The 17,833-nt window shown below is 33.9% G+C and overlaps 1 protein-coding gene across 1 annotated transcript in view; it reads left to right on the forward strand.

The window, feature by feature from the left end:
• Positions 1-17,833, forward strand: part of Gpr158 (G protein-coupled receptor 158) — a 435,003-nt gene that overhangs the window by 341,333 nt on the left and 75,837 nt on the right. The window lies entirely within an intron of this gene.

The following is a 17,833-nucleotide window of genomic DNA, read 5'->3' on the forward strand; positions in this document are numbered from 1 at the left end:
GGTTTATTTTATGACATTTTAAAATATAGGTGATGCTGTGTCACTGAAAATATATCAACAAAAATGAGTTACACTGATGACTAACTGGTTTCATTTTTATTCTGTGATATACATAAAACAAGCATTTTGAAAAACACAGAAATCTGTCCCTGAAAACTAAAATAATTCAGAAATTATAAAATGCAAAAAAGAAAAGGATTTTCAAAAAGGTCATAGAGATAACTACAGAAAAAAATAGCAGGACTGGGGATATGGCTCAAGCGGTAGTGCACTCACCTGGCATGCACGGAGTGCTGGGTTCGATCCTCAGCACCACATAAAAAATAAAATAAAGATGTTGTGTCCACCGAAAACTAAAAAAAATAAATATTAAAAAAATTTTCTCTCTCTCTCTCTCTGGAAAAAATAGCAAAAGTAGTTCAGATAGTAAACATAGCAATTAAGTATAGAAATCAAAAGGAATTTTATAGGAAAAAAATGATTATAACTAGTTAGTCTCTTAAATGTATCCCATATGGTTTTGTGGTTTCATAACTTGGCCAGAAATGAACCACAAATTTGACTTGGAACTTCATAACAGCTAGCACAAAGTGGAAACATAGTTACATGATTTAAAGCTTGCCTGAGATAAAAACAAATCACATTTAGCATATGTGTTCTCCAGACTGAATCCCAGAGATTCTCGTGAAGAGACAGCTCTGTTGGATTTTCATGTTATTCCAACAAATGTATAAATGAGTTTCGTAGGGGTGTTTCCTAAAACAGTTATCAGTGAGGGATGAAAACATGCCACTAAAATGCCATTCAGCAAAATCTCTAAGGGTCCCATCAATGTAGCATGTAGCACTCTAATAGTGTGCCTCAATTGGGCTACTTAGGAGTAGCTAGAAGAATACAGGATAATTAGTTCTTTCAATTTAACTTTTACTACATATTGGTTATCATAAAATTATGTACTCTAATACTCAAAGTTCAAACTTTATGTATTATTATTTGAGGATGTGGTAACAGCACAAAACTCAAGTGGTTTAAAATAAGAAATTTTGTTTCTGGTTCATGCCATGCATCCATTATAGGTCAGCCTGGCTCTCATCTATATGCTTACTGTCCTCATTCTGGGACCTAGGCAAATAAATGGACAGATGGAAAAGAGACTGTGACAAAGCACACACTTGCTTTTATATCTTCTGACTGAAAGTCATAAGGTCATTCCTAATATTAAGAGGGAATATATGGATAATTTTACCATTGCCTGGAAAGAGACAGACAGAGATTTATAAAGGATTCTAATAAAAACTACACTAAGTTTAGGCACCCTTTAAAAAGTCTCATCATTCAGAAAGAAGAGAGAACCAGAAAGTGCACAAACTTAAGACCATTTAATATTTCTTTAATACTAGCCATAGAACCTAAGCAACTGACAGCCTAAAATATGTGCTACAAAATAGTAAATTTCATGTTATGTTTTGTATAATTCCAGAAATTCGGACTGGGGTTGTGGCTCAGCTGTAGAGTGCACACCTAGTACATGTGAGGTGCTGGGTTGGATCCTCAGCACCACATATGAATAAATAAAAGTAAAGGTATTGTGTCCACCTACAACTAAACAAATATTTAAACAAAGAAATCCATGCCATGTTTGTGTTTCACAGATTCTACAAAAAAAAATTATACATCTGTCTATGGAAATAGGTTTATAGCACTTTTCAAAGCAATTTATATATAACAAAAGAAGAAAAAATATGCTCTATCAGGGAAAATCTCTTATGACTCTAATGATATTGCAATATTTATCTGAAATGACAGTAATCACTCAGAAACATTATTTTAAGGAAAAACTCCAGAGTCATCAGTTAATTTCTCTTTATGGCAAAGGAGGAAGAGGGAAGTTCTGAAGTTTCTTTGACTCACTAAAGTATTCAAATATTTATAATTTCAGCAATCTGGGACCCCAATGTGAATACTGTAACTCAAGGCATTGATTTGAATATTTAGTAAGAAAGGACCTAAAATATTAAATTTATACTTCATATTAAACTTAATAAGGTAAGCTTCTTTTAAAGTATGAATAAACAGGATAATTGCAGTTACAAATTTTGACCCAAATTCCTGTGTCAAACAAGGAATACAGGTAGTATTTTTGTGACCATTTTGGTCTTCAACTTCGCTTTAATTTTTAGAATTAAATACTAGATTACATTTTATTTTATTTCAGGTAACTGCCTTAGCAATTGAATAACATCAGAGCTCTATTAGTAATAAAGAAGAGGAATTTCAGTTGGACCATCAACTCAACTATATTTATGAATACACCATTATTTGATATAATAGTTCAAAGGAGAATTAAAAATGAATCTCTTAGACAGCTAATAAATTAGCCTAATAAATTAGGCTTTGGGGTATTAGTAACTTTATAAGATGAGAGAATTAGCATAGGTAGTTTCAGAAACCCTTCTCATGTCTTCAGTTTTAGGAAAATGTCCAGATATATTCAAATGAATACTTTCAGTTAGTTCCTGTCAATACTGTTACCCTCAAGTAGGAGGCCAGAGCTTGGCATGGTCAAAATATGTAACAAATCCATCACTATTCAAGATGTAGAAATGTAAAAAAAAAAGGGAAAAAGAAAAAAATGTAGAAATATATTTGAGTGTTGTTTTCAAAGAAATTATAGGCTTTTTCAAAAAGAGAGATTCAAGAGTAACAGTCCATTTTTCTTTGTATCCCTGCTGACAATAATGCCAACTTTAGTCAAGTTCTCCTTGGCTTTACTAATGAATTTTGAATGTTGGAGGAAATGAATGATGAAACAAGAGATCTAGGTTAAATGCTGTCTTGAAGGAAATTAGATCTATTTCATTTAATTCACTAAAAAGATAGAAAAATAAATTGAAGAAGGTTAATACACAATTTACTACTTATATACATATTTTATTTTATTTATTTTGAAATGGAATCTGGCTAGTCTTCAACTCCTGGGCTCAGGTTATCCTAATGCTTTTGCCTCCAAAATAGCTGGGACTACAGGCATGCACTATGGCACCTGACTCTTCTACATAAACTCTAAAGCTTACAAAATAAAGATTATATATTATTTATAGATTCATATAAATGGAAAAAGAGTAGAAAGACATGTCTTCAATATTATACATCAAATTCATTTTAGTGCTTGCCTCTAGAGAGGGTAGAAGAAAGTGGAATTGTGTTTTATTTATTTATTAATTATAAAGTTTTATTTTAAAATCCCAAGTAATAATGGATTTTAAATCCATATATATATATTTGTGTGTATATATATATATATATATATATATATTCTACCTTAATATATATATATATATATATTTGTGTATATATACATATATTTAAATCCATACACACACAGAGTGTTAATTTGCATGGTGAGAAATTGGCTATTAAATTTTTGTATTTTTTTAATTTCAAAAAATGGTAGTGAAGAATACTCTTTAGAACTGAGTTGAAGTGGATGGACAAGTGGAACTTCCAGGGTTCAGGGTAGGTTATTAAGGCAACAAGACAAAATATGACAGTCAAGCCTTTAATCACTTAATATAAGCAAGAGGCCAACACAGAGAAAGTACCAGGAGAGTACCATCTTCCCACTATTTCATTTTTGTCCAGAGGTGGCACTAGGCACAAGGAGCAGATGGATTAGCACAAGCATGGGGAATTGTCTCACTGAATCAAGAGACCTGAAATAAAAGACCCCTGAAATTTTATAAACCCAGTGGATAAGGGCAGGGCTAGGAATGGCACAGTACCAAGTACAGAATTGGAGTGAAGGAAATGTCTTCAAGTTTCTCTGATCAGGAGACCTCAGGAGGGAGGTATCTATGCTCAGAATAATATGTTAACAGCTTAACTGGCCATAGAGCTGGTCCTTTTATGTCGGTAGTCCATCAAGAGTATGCAACAAGTCTGGGGCAGGGAGGGCACATTTCTCTCACAAGGTTTGCCAGGTAAACCCTTTGTAATTGCCTGTGGTTACACTTGAAATATCATCAGGAAGCCATGATAAATCTAAATATTTTATAAATAATAACAACTTCAAATGCATAAAATAAAAATTGATAATTTCAAACAATAGACTTTAACCAAGTTAGAGATTTCTATAGCCCTATCTCAATAATAAATAATACAAAAATATACCAATATACTAAAAACAATAGTGATATATAAGATTTGAAAACAGTTGATGTAACTGAGATATATATGTGTGTGTGTGTGTGTATATATATATATATATATATATATATATATATTGATTGATTGATAGATATACTTTAAATATATATGTATATAAATATACTGGGGATTGAACCCATTGGTTCCTAATCACTTAGCAACATCCCTAGCCCCCTTTTTTAAAATTTTTTATTTGAAACAGGGTCTCACTAAGTCACTCAAAACCTTGCTAAATTGCTGAGTCTGGTTTTGAACTTGTGATCATTCTGCCTCAGCCTCTTGAGCCACTGGGATTACAGGTATGCACCACTGTGCCCAGTTACATACCTGACTTTTTAGCATATTATACCCAACATCAGAACAACACACATTCTTTTAAAGTACACATGAAATGTTCAGCCAGATCACCATATAGTGTGCCACAAAATAAATCTCAATAAATCTTACAAGTGAAAATTATAAGTTAATTCTATGATTTCAATTAGAATTAAATTAGCATCAAATAATATGTTAGCTATAAAGGCATCAAATTATTGGAAATTTAAAAATTTCTAAACAACCGTAATGTCTCCTGATCAGAAAAACTTGAAGATATTTCCTTCACTCCGATTCAGTACTTGTTACTGTGCCATTCCTAGCCTTGCCCCTATCCACTGGGTTTATAAAATTTCAGGGGTCTTTTGTTCAGGCCTCTTGATTCAGTGAGACAATTCCCCATGCTTGTGCTAATTCATCTGCTCCTTGTGCCTAGTGCCAGCCCCTGGACAAAAATGAAATAGTGGCAAGATGGTAACATGAGAATCATAATGGAGATTAAAAAATATTTCAAATAGAATGATAATGAAAATACATGATATCAAAATTAGTAGGATTCAGTCAAAACAGTGCTTCTAGAGATTTTATAGGATTAAATGCTAGTGTTAAATATGAATTCTGATTCTACCTTAAAAATGTAGAGAAAGAGTAGATCAAGTCCAAAAGTAGAACTAAGAGAATAATAAAGATAAGAACCTCTTAGAAGTGAAACAACAAAGAAAATAAAAACTAAAAAACACTTGTGTTTTTAAAATTATAATATTGCTAATCCCCTAGCAAGACTGACAGATAACAAAAAGGGTATATAAATTATAATATCAGGAATAAAATAAGCTATCATTAGAGGTAGTATAGACATTGAAAGGATAATAAGGCAACTTTACAATAAAACCTTATTCCAAGTCACACAACTTAGATGAAATGTACAAATTCTTTGAAAAATACAATTTACCAAAATTAACAGAAGACGAGATAGAAAATCTATGTTCATTAGAGATATTGGTCTGAAGTTTTCTTTATTTGATGTGTCTTTGCCTGGTTTGGGGATCAACGTGATATTGGCCTCATAGAATGAGTTTGGAAGTGCTGCCTCTTTTTCTATTTCCTGAAATAAATTGTAGAGTATTGTTATTAGTTCTTCTTTAAAGGTCTTGTAGAACCCAGCTGTGTATCCATCCAGTCCTGGGCTTTTCTTGGTTGGTAAGCTTCTGATGGTGTCTTCTATTTCATCACTTTATATTAGTCTGTTTAAATTGTGTATATCTTCCTGATTCAATCTGGGCAAATCATGAGACTTAAAAAAATCTGTTGATGCTGTCAATGTCTTCTATTTTATTGGAGTATAAGTTTTCTAATAATTTCTAATTATCCTGTGTATTTCTGTAGTGTCTGTTATGATATTATCTTTTTCGTCATGTATGCTGGTAATTTGAGTTCTCTCCTTCTCTTCATTAGTGTGGCTAAGGGTCTGTCAATTCTGTTTATTTTTTCAAAGAACCAACTTTTTGTTTTGTCAATTTTTTCAATTGTTTCTTTTGTTTCTATTTCATTGATTTCAGCTCTAATTTTAATTATTTTTTGCCTTCTACTGCTTTTACTGCTGATTTGTTCTTTTTCTAGGGCTTTGAGATGTAGTGTGAGATCATTTATTTGTTGATTTTTTTTCTAAAATCTAAGTAAGCACATTTGTATTAAATAAATTAAATTTATAAATTAAAAAATTTCCAGAAAAATTATAAACTAAGTTGTCTTTGCCCATTTAAATTACATTTAAGGAAGAAATACTATCATGGTTGTATAACTCAAAAAAATAGAGGAAGAGGCAGCTATTCCCAACTCATTGTTTGTCATATCCTAGTATCAATTTATATCACCACACTCTGTCACCAAAACCTGACCAATGTATTATAAGAACACACAATTCACAAACAATGTCCCTTATGGAGATTCAAAATTCTTAGCAAAATGTTTAGCAAATTTGATCTAGAAATATATAAAGATGATAACACAAAGTGGCCAAGTGGTATTTACCCAGTGATTTAAGGTTAGATTAATATTATCTTTTTAAAAATAAATAATATAATTCACTACAGTGATAAGGGGAAAAATTCATATAACTATTCTAATAGGTGCAGACAAGCATTTGGTTTAAATTCAATATCCATCTATAATTAAAAATCACCTCTCAGTTAACAAGGAACAGGAGGACTCTTCCTCAGTATGATAAAGAGCATTTATCTAAAATCCATTTATAGTGAAATAACATAAACTTTTCCTAAGATTGAAAATAAAGGAATATTAGTTCAAACTATTTCTATTAAATATCATACTGGAGGTCTTACTGGGGGAATAAGGTAAGAAAAATAAATAAAAGACTGCAAATTGAGAAAGAAGTATTAAAATAACTGGGGTACAGTGGCACATACCTGTGATCCCAGAGACTGAGGATGTTGGGGATGAAGGATCACTCCTTTGGGGCCAGCCTGGGCAACATCGTGAATCTATGTCTCAAAAAAAATAAAAAGTGCTGAGGATTTGGCTCAATAATGAAGTGTCCCTGGGTTTAATCCCCAGTACAGCACACAAAAACCTGAGCTGGTGGCACACACCTGTAATCCCAGTTACTTGGGAGACAGAGGCAGGAGGATTGCAAGTTCCATGCCAGCCTTAGAAATTTATGGAGACCCTGTCTCAAAAAAATGAAAAAGGGCCAAGGATGTAGCTCAGTGGCAAAACACTCCTGAGTTCAATCCTAGTATACCCCCAAAATTATTAAAATATTTTTATTTACAGACAACATAATTGTTTATATAAAATATCTGAAAAATCTACAATAGAATAAGTGAATTTGTCAAAGTTGTAAGATACAAAATCAACATACAAAAATAACATATTCCTATAGACAGTAGCAAACTACTAGAAAATTATATCTTTAATATTACACATATAGTATCTTAAAGCACTAATACTTGGAGATAAAGTTGTTAAAAATGTGCAATATATGTACACTGAAAACTACAAGATATGTACACTGAAAAATATGTACACTGAAAAAAGATATTGCAGAGAAAAGATAGAGAAAATCTAAATAAATGGAGAAACATATGATAGGTATGAATTAAAAGATGTCAATTCTTTCCAAATCAGTATTATTACAGTTGTAATCAAAACCCCAATAGACTTTACCTGGAGTAATTGACAAACTGATTCTAAAATTTGTATGAAAAAGGATCTAGACTAGCTAAATCAATATTTAAAAAGCAACACAGATAGAAAATGTATATTGTCAGATTTCAAGAGTAACTCTAAAGCTACAGGATTCAACACAATGTTAATTGTTCTGAGGGTAGATTAATAGATCAATGGGACAAAATAAAGCAGCCAGAAATAGACCCACACATATAAAATCCACTGACTTTTTAGACAGGCTTCAAAGTAATTCAACAAGGAAAGTCTTTTTAACAAATGGTGATGAAACAACTGGATAAAAGTGTGGGGGAAAATGATGACCCCTTGGGTTAGGCAACAGTTTCTTTGGGAAGACACACAAATAACTGAACATAAAATATAAAGTGAATAATTTTGAATTCATGGAAGTTAAAGGTTTCTGCTCATCAGAAGGCATCTTTAGAAAGTCTTTGGTTGAAGGGAGGGGAAGGTAGCTAGCTATCCTGGAATTTTGTCTGGCTACTTAAGCATTGCCTTCAACTGTGTTGTGTTCTTTTACTAGCATGCACAAATAGAAAATAAAAACATCAAGGAAGGATTAGCAATACAAATGCAATATGAAAAAAATGTGGTAAAATATATTAATACCACCATAACTTATTGGTGAAGATTGACATGCAATTCAAGGAAAAGCAGAAATCTTATCGTTGCTAGATTTACTGACTGCCTTTTGGAGAAAAGCCACTCTTAAAATGGACTTCTTCATTCTTAGCCATTAGGAACTTGGCCTGACCTTTCACTTTCAATAGTTTCCCTGGTTTGTACAGTGGACTTTGGTTCTACTTCCTAGATCAACCTTCTGGAATAATGAGCAGGGAATTTGCTGGGGGAAAAAAAGTGTGTTGTGGGGGGAGAATTCTCTAGGAATAATGGCGCAAAGATAGACATAGAGTTATGGAAGTTATATGTTCATATGGGGCAGCACTTTTCCAGGTAATATCAAGATCCAAGATACGACCAAAGGTATAAATCACAGAGAACAACCAGTGTTGAAAGACAATGGAATAAAAGCAGTAGAGAAATTAAGTTAGGGTGCATTGAATTGCAGAGGAGAGTGGCAGGAATTAAAGGAAGAAGATGACAGAAAGCACATTCTTCTGTGGACAAGAAGTCCCTTAGAATTTGACTTATAGAGACATGAAAAGGAGGGGGGCCTATTGAATGAGTGAATTTTAAAGGAAGAAAATATTTGTCTAAGTGTAGAAAAATAGTTTAAGTATATGAATTATGCTTACCTTAAAATCTTGGGTTGTGGAGCAATTAATAATTTGACTTTTGCCAATAAGGCAATGCAACTTATGGTGAACAAATAATATGCATTATTAAAAAAGAGAAAACCTTCTCTGAAAATGTTGACAATTTATGATAATTCCACCTTTTATATCTTTAAGCTATGTCATCATGGATCAGTCACTTAACCTCCTAAGCATCACGGCTCAGGAACAAAAGAAAATCAAATACATAATAAACAACAAAAACCCTACATACATGTTATTTTTTATTATTGGCCATTCTTATTGTTAAAAGAACTGTCTTCTGAAAACCAGAAATAGAGGATTAAAGAAAATCCATTTGTTATAGCTTACTGAGAAATTCTGAAGAGCACTTATGGCAACCTACAGTTAGACACTTATTTTGAGCCCCTTTTATTTTGAGCTGAGTAATAAGAATGTGTCCTCTTACAAGGGATGAGACAATTAGTCAGACTGAGGGAGCTGGCAAAGAACTCCCTCATCACAGGAATTTTATATCATTTATGTTGATTTGCCACTGAGAGAATTTATGAGGGTCTGATAGAATCATCTGATGTTCACTTTAAGCAAGAATAAAAGGGGTTTTATGTTGATATTTAAAGAATAGAGGAGAAATGATTATACCAACTTTAGTTACACTAGTGCTTCTTTTACTCATCCTGAGGAAGGAGAGAAGGGAGCATTATTAATTGAATTTTCTAGGTGTAGAAGGAGATAGCTAGAATGAACGGCTCAAAGTCACACATTTAGTAAATGGGAGAGCAGTTCCTTGTGTCCACAAATCCTATAATCTCTCCACTAGCCTATCTTGCTTCTCAAGAAGTATAGTCATACCTATGTATTTGCTGGGATTCATTTCATGACCCCCCGTGGATACCAAAAGTTGATGCAGATTCTCAAGTCCCTTATATAAAATGGTATAGTATTTGCATAACCTATGCACATCCTCCTGTATGCTTTAAATCATCACTAGATTGCTTATAATATCTAATAACAATGTAAATACTTGTTATGTTGCATTGTTTAGTGATAATGGCAAGTGAAGAAAATATATATATATATATAACATTACAGATGTAATTTTTGTTAATTCTGGGAATCAAACACCAGGCCTTTCAGATGCTAGCCAAGCAATATCACTGAGCTATACCTGTCAGCCTCTGATGCAACTTTTTAGAAAAAGTTTTTGATCAGCAGTTGATTGAATCTGCAATATGGAAGCCTCAGATAGAAGGGTCAACTTCTGTATATTCTTATTTTTGCCCATGGTATTGAGAGTTAATACCAGCAATGGTAACTTCTCCATAGAAGGAGAAATATGACTACCAGGCCAATTCTAGCCTAGGTTGTGACTATAGTTTGCATTACATTTTAGATTTTTAGTTTAAGTTGTAGTTTATGGAACCTATTGTATTATATGTTTTGTACATTTTCTTTACCTGAATTTGGAATGAGGAGCATTGATATAAATCTTTGGACTCTAAATGGAAAGATAGTTGTTGTTTTTCTAGTGAATGATCTACATGATATTATCAGTGAGAAGAATGACCATAATACTAAGCTGAACAGAGTCCATTGTTAGGGACAGGAGTGACCTAAGGATCAGAATCCTCTTGTATTCTGTTCTGGACTTCAAAAGAGCTTTTTCCTATAATCATTTTTTGTATATTGTGTCTGTTCATCATTTTTCTTCCTTCTCTAACTGTTATGTACTTCAACTCTTTTGAGGAATTCTGTTGCTCATTGAGGTCTAGAGTTCTTGAGATTCTCTTGAGTAATTTTCTGTATCTTGCCCCCTCCACATAAATGTCACCTCATACTTATTACCCATGGTATTTTTTACATTTTGCTCTCTCTTACCCAATCCTTAGAAATCATCCTCCATACCCCATTTTAAGAACCAGGCATTTATAGTGATAACAATGAATCAATTGAAAATCCTTTCATGCATTTTAATTCCTTTATAATAAGAGTGATATATTTTCATGTTAAAAATATAAATTAGTACCAGAGCACATTAGTTAAAAAGTAAAAATCTTCTCCCTGCCTGCCTCCTCAATCCCCAGTTCACCTACCCAGGAATAAATAGTCTTAATAGTCTATTGAATATTCTCCAGGCATACCTTTTGATACAGTCAGATTTTAATATTTCTCTGCAATTTTATTATTATTTAACTATTTCTCTTAAAGATGTATTCACAACAACAGAATCAGATCTTCTTAATTATTTAAAATTTCAGGGTTTTCCATTTTATGGATGTAATATGAATTACTATATTTAAACTGTCCCTTATTAGTGGAAAATAATTTCAATGTTTATGCTCTTACAAAGTGTTTTAGTGAATATTTTTGGGTGTACATCTTTGTATATTTTGCATAAGTGTGTATTTAAGACATTTTTCTAGAAATAGAATTCCTGCTGCAGTTTAGTAGTTCTCAGACATTTTCCTTACCCTTCCCTAGGCTTAGTCTGAACTCCAGTTATCCTAGTTCCACATATGACTTGCTTCTGGGCTGTAAGTTGGTACAGCAGCCCTTAGCCCTTGTTAAATTAAAAACACCTGTGGATCCTTAGAAGCAGGAAAGGAAGGAGGAAAGAAGGGAGGTAGGGAAGGAGGGTAAGTGAAGCAAGAAGATGCAGGAGGAGGAAGAGGTGGGGAGTGGGGTGAGAGAAAGAGACAGAACTTTTTTTTAAATGTTTTTAGTTGTAGTGGACACAACACCTTTACTTTTATGTGGTGCTAAGGATTGAACCCTTTGCCTTCCACCTGCAAGGTGAGCACTCTACCACTGAGCTACAACCCCAGTCCCAGATTTTGATTATTCAGTTAATCTCTTGGCCTTACTAAATTCAGAGTTTCCATGAGTATAATCTGGATTTCTGTATATTTTAAAACTGCCATAGGTGGTTCTGATGTTCAGAGTTGAATGTCACTGAATTGGTTTCTAGCTTTTATTTTTTTCCATGTTTGTGACTACATCTTTACATCTTTCTGACTCAGTAGTTCAGTCTCTGGGATGTCACTCTTCCCTTTCACATTTTTCTCTTCTTTTTAGTCTTTTTAAGCATTCATTTACCCACTTGTTAAACTCACTCTTTAATTATATTTTTCATTTCTTTTAACTTGAACATTATTTTTTTACCATATAAACAATATTATTCAGTCAACCCCTCCTTGCTCACTACACTGAACATTTTGGCCATAGTTCTAAGGCACCAGGCATTCTAGAACATCCAGCGTCCAACAAAGACCACCGCATTTACCCTTGTATTTTTACCTTTTGTATATAATGATAGGCAATAAAGTGAAGTTATAATGTCCTCAGGCCCAACACTCAGTCCAAGTGTAAACCCCAACTCTCCCATATTTTAGCCATGTGACCTTGTATAAATTCCCGAACTTAACTATGCCTCAGTTTCCCTATAAGTAAAATGGGGATAATAATACTTGTTAGTATGCTTTCACTGCTTTAACAAAATACCCGAGGTAATCAACTTATACAGAGGGAAGTTTTATTTTGGCTTACCATTCTGGAGATTTTAATCCATGGTTACTTGGCCCTTTTGCTTTTGGGTCTGTGAGGAGGCAGCATGCCCTGATAGAGAGCATCTAGTGTAGCAAAGCTGCGTACCTTATGGCTTGGGTTTGAAAGAGAAAGGAAGACAAGGTTCTGGGGTCCTACTATAATTTTCAAAGTCATGACCTCAGTGACTACGAGCCCTGCTACTAGGATCCTCTCTTAAAGTTTCTGCTATCTCCCAATAGTGTTGGGAATCAAGCCTTTAACACATGAGCTCCTGGGGGATATTCCAGATCCAAGCCATAGAATCACACCCTTGAACCCTCCAAAGCTCATTCATACAAATCTCATAAGGCAAAAATACATTCAGTCTAGCTCCAGGAGTTTTCAGAGTCTTAAGTGTTCCAGCATTGCTCAAAAGTCCAAGTACAAAATCTCCTCTGAGACTCTAGGCAAACTCAGCTGCTAGCCCCTGTAAAAACCAAAAGAAAATTTACATATTTCCAAGATACTATGACACAGGGCAAACATTTCCATTCCAAAAAGAAATGAATAGGGAAATAATAAGGAGAGAGGGAACCAAAACAAGACTGAAACCCAATAGGGAAAACACTAAATCCTGGGCATACCAGTTTCTTTCTTTCTTTCTTTCTTTTTTTTTAGTTTTATTGATTTTATTTTTTTTAAATACATGACAGCAGAATGCATTACAATTCTTATTACACATATAGAGCACAATTTCTCATATCTTTGTATATAAAGTATGTTCACGCCAATTTATGCCTTTATACATGTACTTTGGTTGTTTTTTTGCATTACAATTCTTGTTACACATATATACCAAAATTTTTCATATCTCTGTTTGTATATAAAATATGTAAAGTCTTCATACATGTACTTTAAATAATGATGTGCATCACATTCCATCATTCTTGCTAATCCCCTGCACCCTCCCTTTCCCTCCCACCCCTCTTTCCTATCTAGAATTCATCTAATCCTCCCATGCTCCTCCTCCCTACCCCACTATGAGTCAGCCTCCTTATATCAGAGAAAACATTAGGCATTTGTTTTTTGGGGATTGGCTAACTTCACTTAGCATTATCTTCTCCAACACCATTCATTTACCTGAAAATGTCATGATTTTATTCTCTTTTAATGCTGAGTAAAATTCCATTGTGTATATATGTCACATTTTTTTTATCCATTCATCCACTGAAGGGCATCTAGGTTGGCTCCACAGTTTAGCTATTGTGAATTGTGCTGCTATAAACATTGATGTGGCTGTGTCCCTGTAGTATGCTGTTTTTAGGTCTTTTGGATATAGTCTGAGGAGAGGGATAGCTGGGTCAAATGGTGATTGCATTTCCAGATTTCCAGGAATCTCCATACTGCTTTCCATATTGACTGTACCAGTTTCTAATCAATAAAACATATCAACACTGAGAAAATTGTTACCTCCACAGTGAAGTTGTAAAAGATTATGAATTCCATCTTGCTATCAGACTCTCTGGCTTTGATGAAGCAAGCTGTCATATTGGAAGGGTCCACCTGACAAGGAACTATGAGTAATCACCAGCCAACAACCAGCAAGGATGAATGGCTTTGGTTCCCCAACTCTTAGGGAGTGGAACCCCCAAAACAAATGTATGATCCTGAAAGGAGATTGGATGAAACCACAGCCTGGAGCAATAGCTTGATTGCAGTCTCAGGAGACACCCTGAGACAGACATTGCTTGGACTACTGACCCACTGAAATTGTGATAAGAAATAGTATTGTTTTAAGCCACTGAGTTTATGGTAATTTGTTATGTATGAATAACAAAACACACCCAGTTCCCCTGCTTTTACCATCATGTTAATAGCTCTGCTTCTGATTTAAGGAAGCTCAGTTTGCCTTGTTTGTTTCTTTCCCTATACACTCCATTCTCAGCTCTACCACATTCAGAATCTTCTTTTCTGTTGGTATTTGAGGATACAGCATAAGAAGACAAAATAGATTGTTAGTTCAAATGTGACAAATATCAAAAGTAATTCTCATATGATAGTAATAAAACTGGCATTTCTCCATTGTTATATTGTTTATTAAGTGCTTCTACAGACAATGTATCTTTATTAAATTGTTGGAGAAACTGAAGGCCAGAGAACTTAAGGGATCTGTCCCATTCCTCTGTCCCTTTAGTGGTAGAGTCTAGACTAGAATTTTGGGTGTGGGGGAAAGGTACACTTGTACATTGCTGGTGGAACTGCATATTGGTACAATCCCTCTGGAAAGCAGTATTCCTAAGAACATGTGGAATGGAACCACCATTTGACCCAATTATCCCTCAGCATATAGTCAAAAGATTTAATCAACATACTACAGTACACAGCCACATCAATGTTTATAGCAGCACAATTCACAATAGCTAAACAATGGAGCCAAGCTAGATGCTTATCAACAAATTAATGGATAAAGAAATTGTATATATAGACAATGGAATATTACTCAGCCATAATTAAGAATGAGTTTATGACATTTGCCAGTAAATGGATGGATCTGGAGACTATCATGCTAAGTAAAATAAGCCAATCCCCCCAAACCAAATGGTTGAATGTTTTTGTTGATATATGGAAGCTAAACCACAATAAAGGAGGGGAGGGGAAGAAGAGAATTTCAGTAGATTAGACAAAGAGGATTGAAAGGAAGGAAAGAGTGATAGGAATAGAAAGACAGTAGAATAAATCTAACTTAATATTCCTGTGTACACATATGAACACCCAAGTGAATCTCACCATCATGCCCACCCAAAAAGAATGGGGTCCTAATTAGAATATTTTTCCTTCTTGTATAATTTTATCAAAATGGACTCTACTGTCATATATAACTAAGAAGAATCAATAAAAGAAAGAAAAAACTCAATGCCTAATGTAACCCACCACTAAAATCAGCCAACTGATTTTGTAAGTATCTGAAAACAATTGCTATAATTAAGAACCAAGTACTTAAAAAGAGCTACATTAGGCTTTCACACTTTAGCCTTACTTTCAAAGAGAGTAGAGGCACCAAACTTCTGGGGAAATTGTAGCAAGTTACTAAGAAGTTATATTCAAGAAAAATTGGTGCATTTGATATGACCACTTCTGCTGCTGACCCTGAATGTATTTCTTTATTTTTTACCTATCTCCTTTATTTAGGATGTCTTGTTCTACAGCACCTATAATTTATACTCTATGTACAGTCTTCCAACAGTAGTTATACATGCTTTTCAGTCCTTAAGTTACTCAATGAACTGGGTGGTACACATATTCTGCTTTCTATACATATGATACAATGTCTTTATATTTATCATTAGTCTCTGGTATTGGAAAGAATATGGAGATAGTATTACCTTGGACTATATAATTTGAAATTATGTCTTCAGCAGGACTTCCAGTACAGAAACTTTATGCATTTTGGTTTTAAAACTATTTTAACAGTAACAATCAGGGTAAAATTAGTTAACTCCATCAAAATTTGGTTTCTTTTTCTTTAAGATAAAGGTAATAAGTGTACTTTTAGACCCTAAACATAAGTAACATGTCTAGATTAGTGATCAGTATGAGTGTGATTAAATGTCTGGATCCATTTTCTGATGCTGTAATAGAATACCACAGACTAGATTATTTATAAACAGTAGAAGTTTATGTGGCTCATAATTTTGGATGCTGGGAAGCCAAAAGCATAACACTGGCATCATGCTGTGTCATACCAGGCTGAAAGGCAAGAAGCATTGGCAAGTCAGAGAAAACTCAGACCAAATTTATCCTGTTAATCAGGAGAAAACTTCCTTGATAACTATTCCACTCCTGCCATAATGGCCTTAATCCAATCATGAGGGCAGAGCCCTTATCATATTTTAAAGACCCTACATCTTAATACTGTTGCAATGAAAATTAAATTTCAACATGAGTTTTAGAGGGGACATTAAAGCCATAGCAGTAGCTATTATTATTGTAACATAAAAATAACAGTTATCAGTATAGTATCAGTAGAATCATCATCATTCAAAGATTTTTCAAATTAGTGGCTTAGTTTTTCTCCATCTCTTCTCCTACCAAAGTCTGTTATGAAATGTTATTAACTTGAGTTTTGGGAGAGGTTATGTGTTTTATATTAATCTTGTTAGACTATGTTTACATATGTTGTTGAACAATGAGAAGTTAAATATCAGGGTTTGAAAGTACCTGAAACATTGTATTTTCACGTTGGGCTTTGTTTTTTCTAAGTATACAGTATATTAACCACTATAAACTGAATATGAATTGGATCCTCTAGGTAATTTATGTCCTTAGTATATCAAAAAGTGAACTTAATCTTTCTCCTCTTCTTGCTTCTTTCTCCTTTCTTTCTTTTGTTTTTTAAAAATTCTCATTGTTTCCGCATGCATATATTAGTTATCTATCATTACCAAGTATTATACAAGGGAATGGGCATGCAATTTTGAATAATATAGTTCCTTCCCTTATTTTTTTTATAAACTAGCTCAGGAGACCTATTAAAAATTAATTACAGATATAATTATTTCAAAATAGAGTTGGTGAGTGCAATGAAAGCAAACTTAGTATTCAATGAGAGTAAATAACATGCAAACAAGATAGAGATCTAACTTAAGTCTGTGGGATGTGAGGAGAGCTGAGATGCCAACCCTGAGCTGAGATAGGAAGGATGAGGTGGGGAAATTTCTAGGTAGAAGTATTATAATTTTCCTCAGATTTATGCTTCCTTTCTTTTTCCATCCTCCTCTCAGTCACTCAGACTTAAAAATTCTTCACATATCTGTGACATTTGGTTCTCTTTCGCCTCCACAAATAATTAGCTGCCCAATGTATTCTTCAGTCAGCATTTTCTTTCTTCTGGTCCCATGAAAGATTGAATTTCCAATTGTACAACATTAGTTACACCCAGCTGTACTTTTTCCTGTAGCTTTATATTTTTTCTTTCACTCAATAAACATTTATTGAGACTTTTCTGCATATGAGGACTCCGTTAGCACCAGTGTCACAGATGAATATGGCTGCCACAGAGCCTGCAACCTGCTAGAGGGAAGAGAGGATTAAGAAGTAGGGATTATATGCTAAGCCATGGAAAGGCCCTTCTCTTTCTAGAGTTATATAAAGCACACGCAGTCAAAAGAGACTGCACATGGAAAAACTGGAGGGCTTGCATGGGTGGAAAGTAATGATGCAGTTAAGATGAGCTGGATTCAATTGTGAAGAGCCTTGTCAGCCATCTTAAATAATATTGACTTTTCCCTAAGAATGCAGAGAGCCACTGAAAGGTTTTAAGCAGG

The sequence above is a fragment of the Marmota monax genome, unplaced genomic scaffold (assembly GCF_021218885.2).
Source record: "Marmota monax isolate L192 unplaced genomic scaffold, Marmota_monax_Labrador192_F-V1.1 WCK01_AAM20220418_F8-fsc00072, whole genome shotgun sequence".
Taxonomy (NCBI): Eukaryota; Metazoa; Chordata; class Mammalia; order Rodentia; family Sciuridae; genus Marmota; species Marmota monax.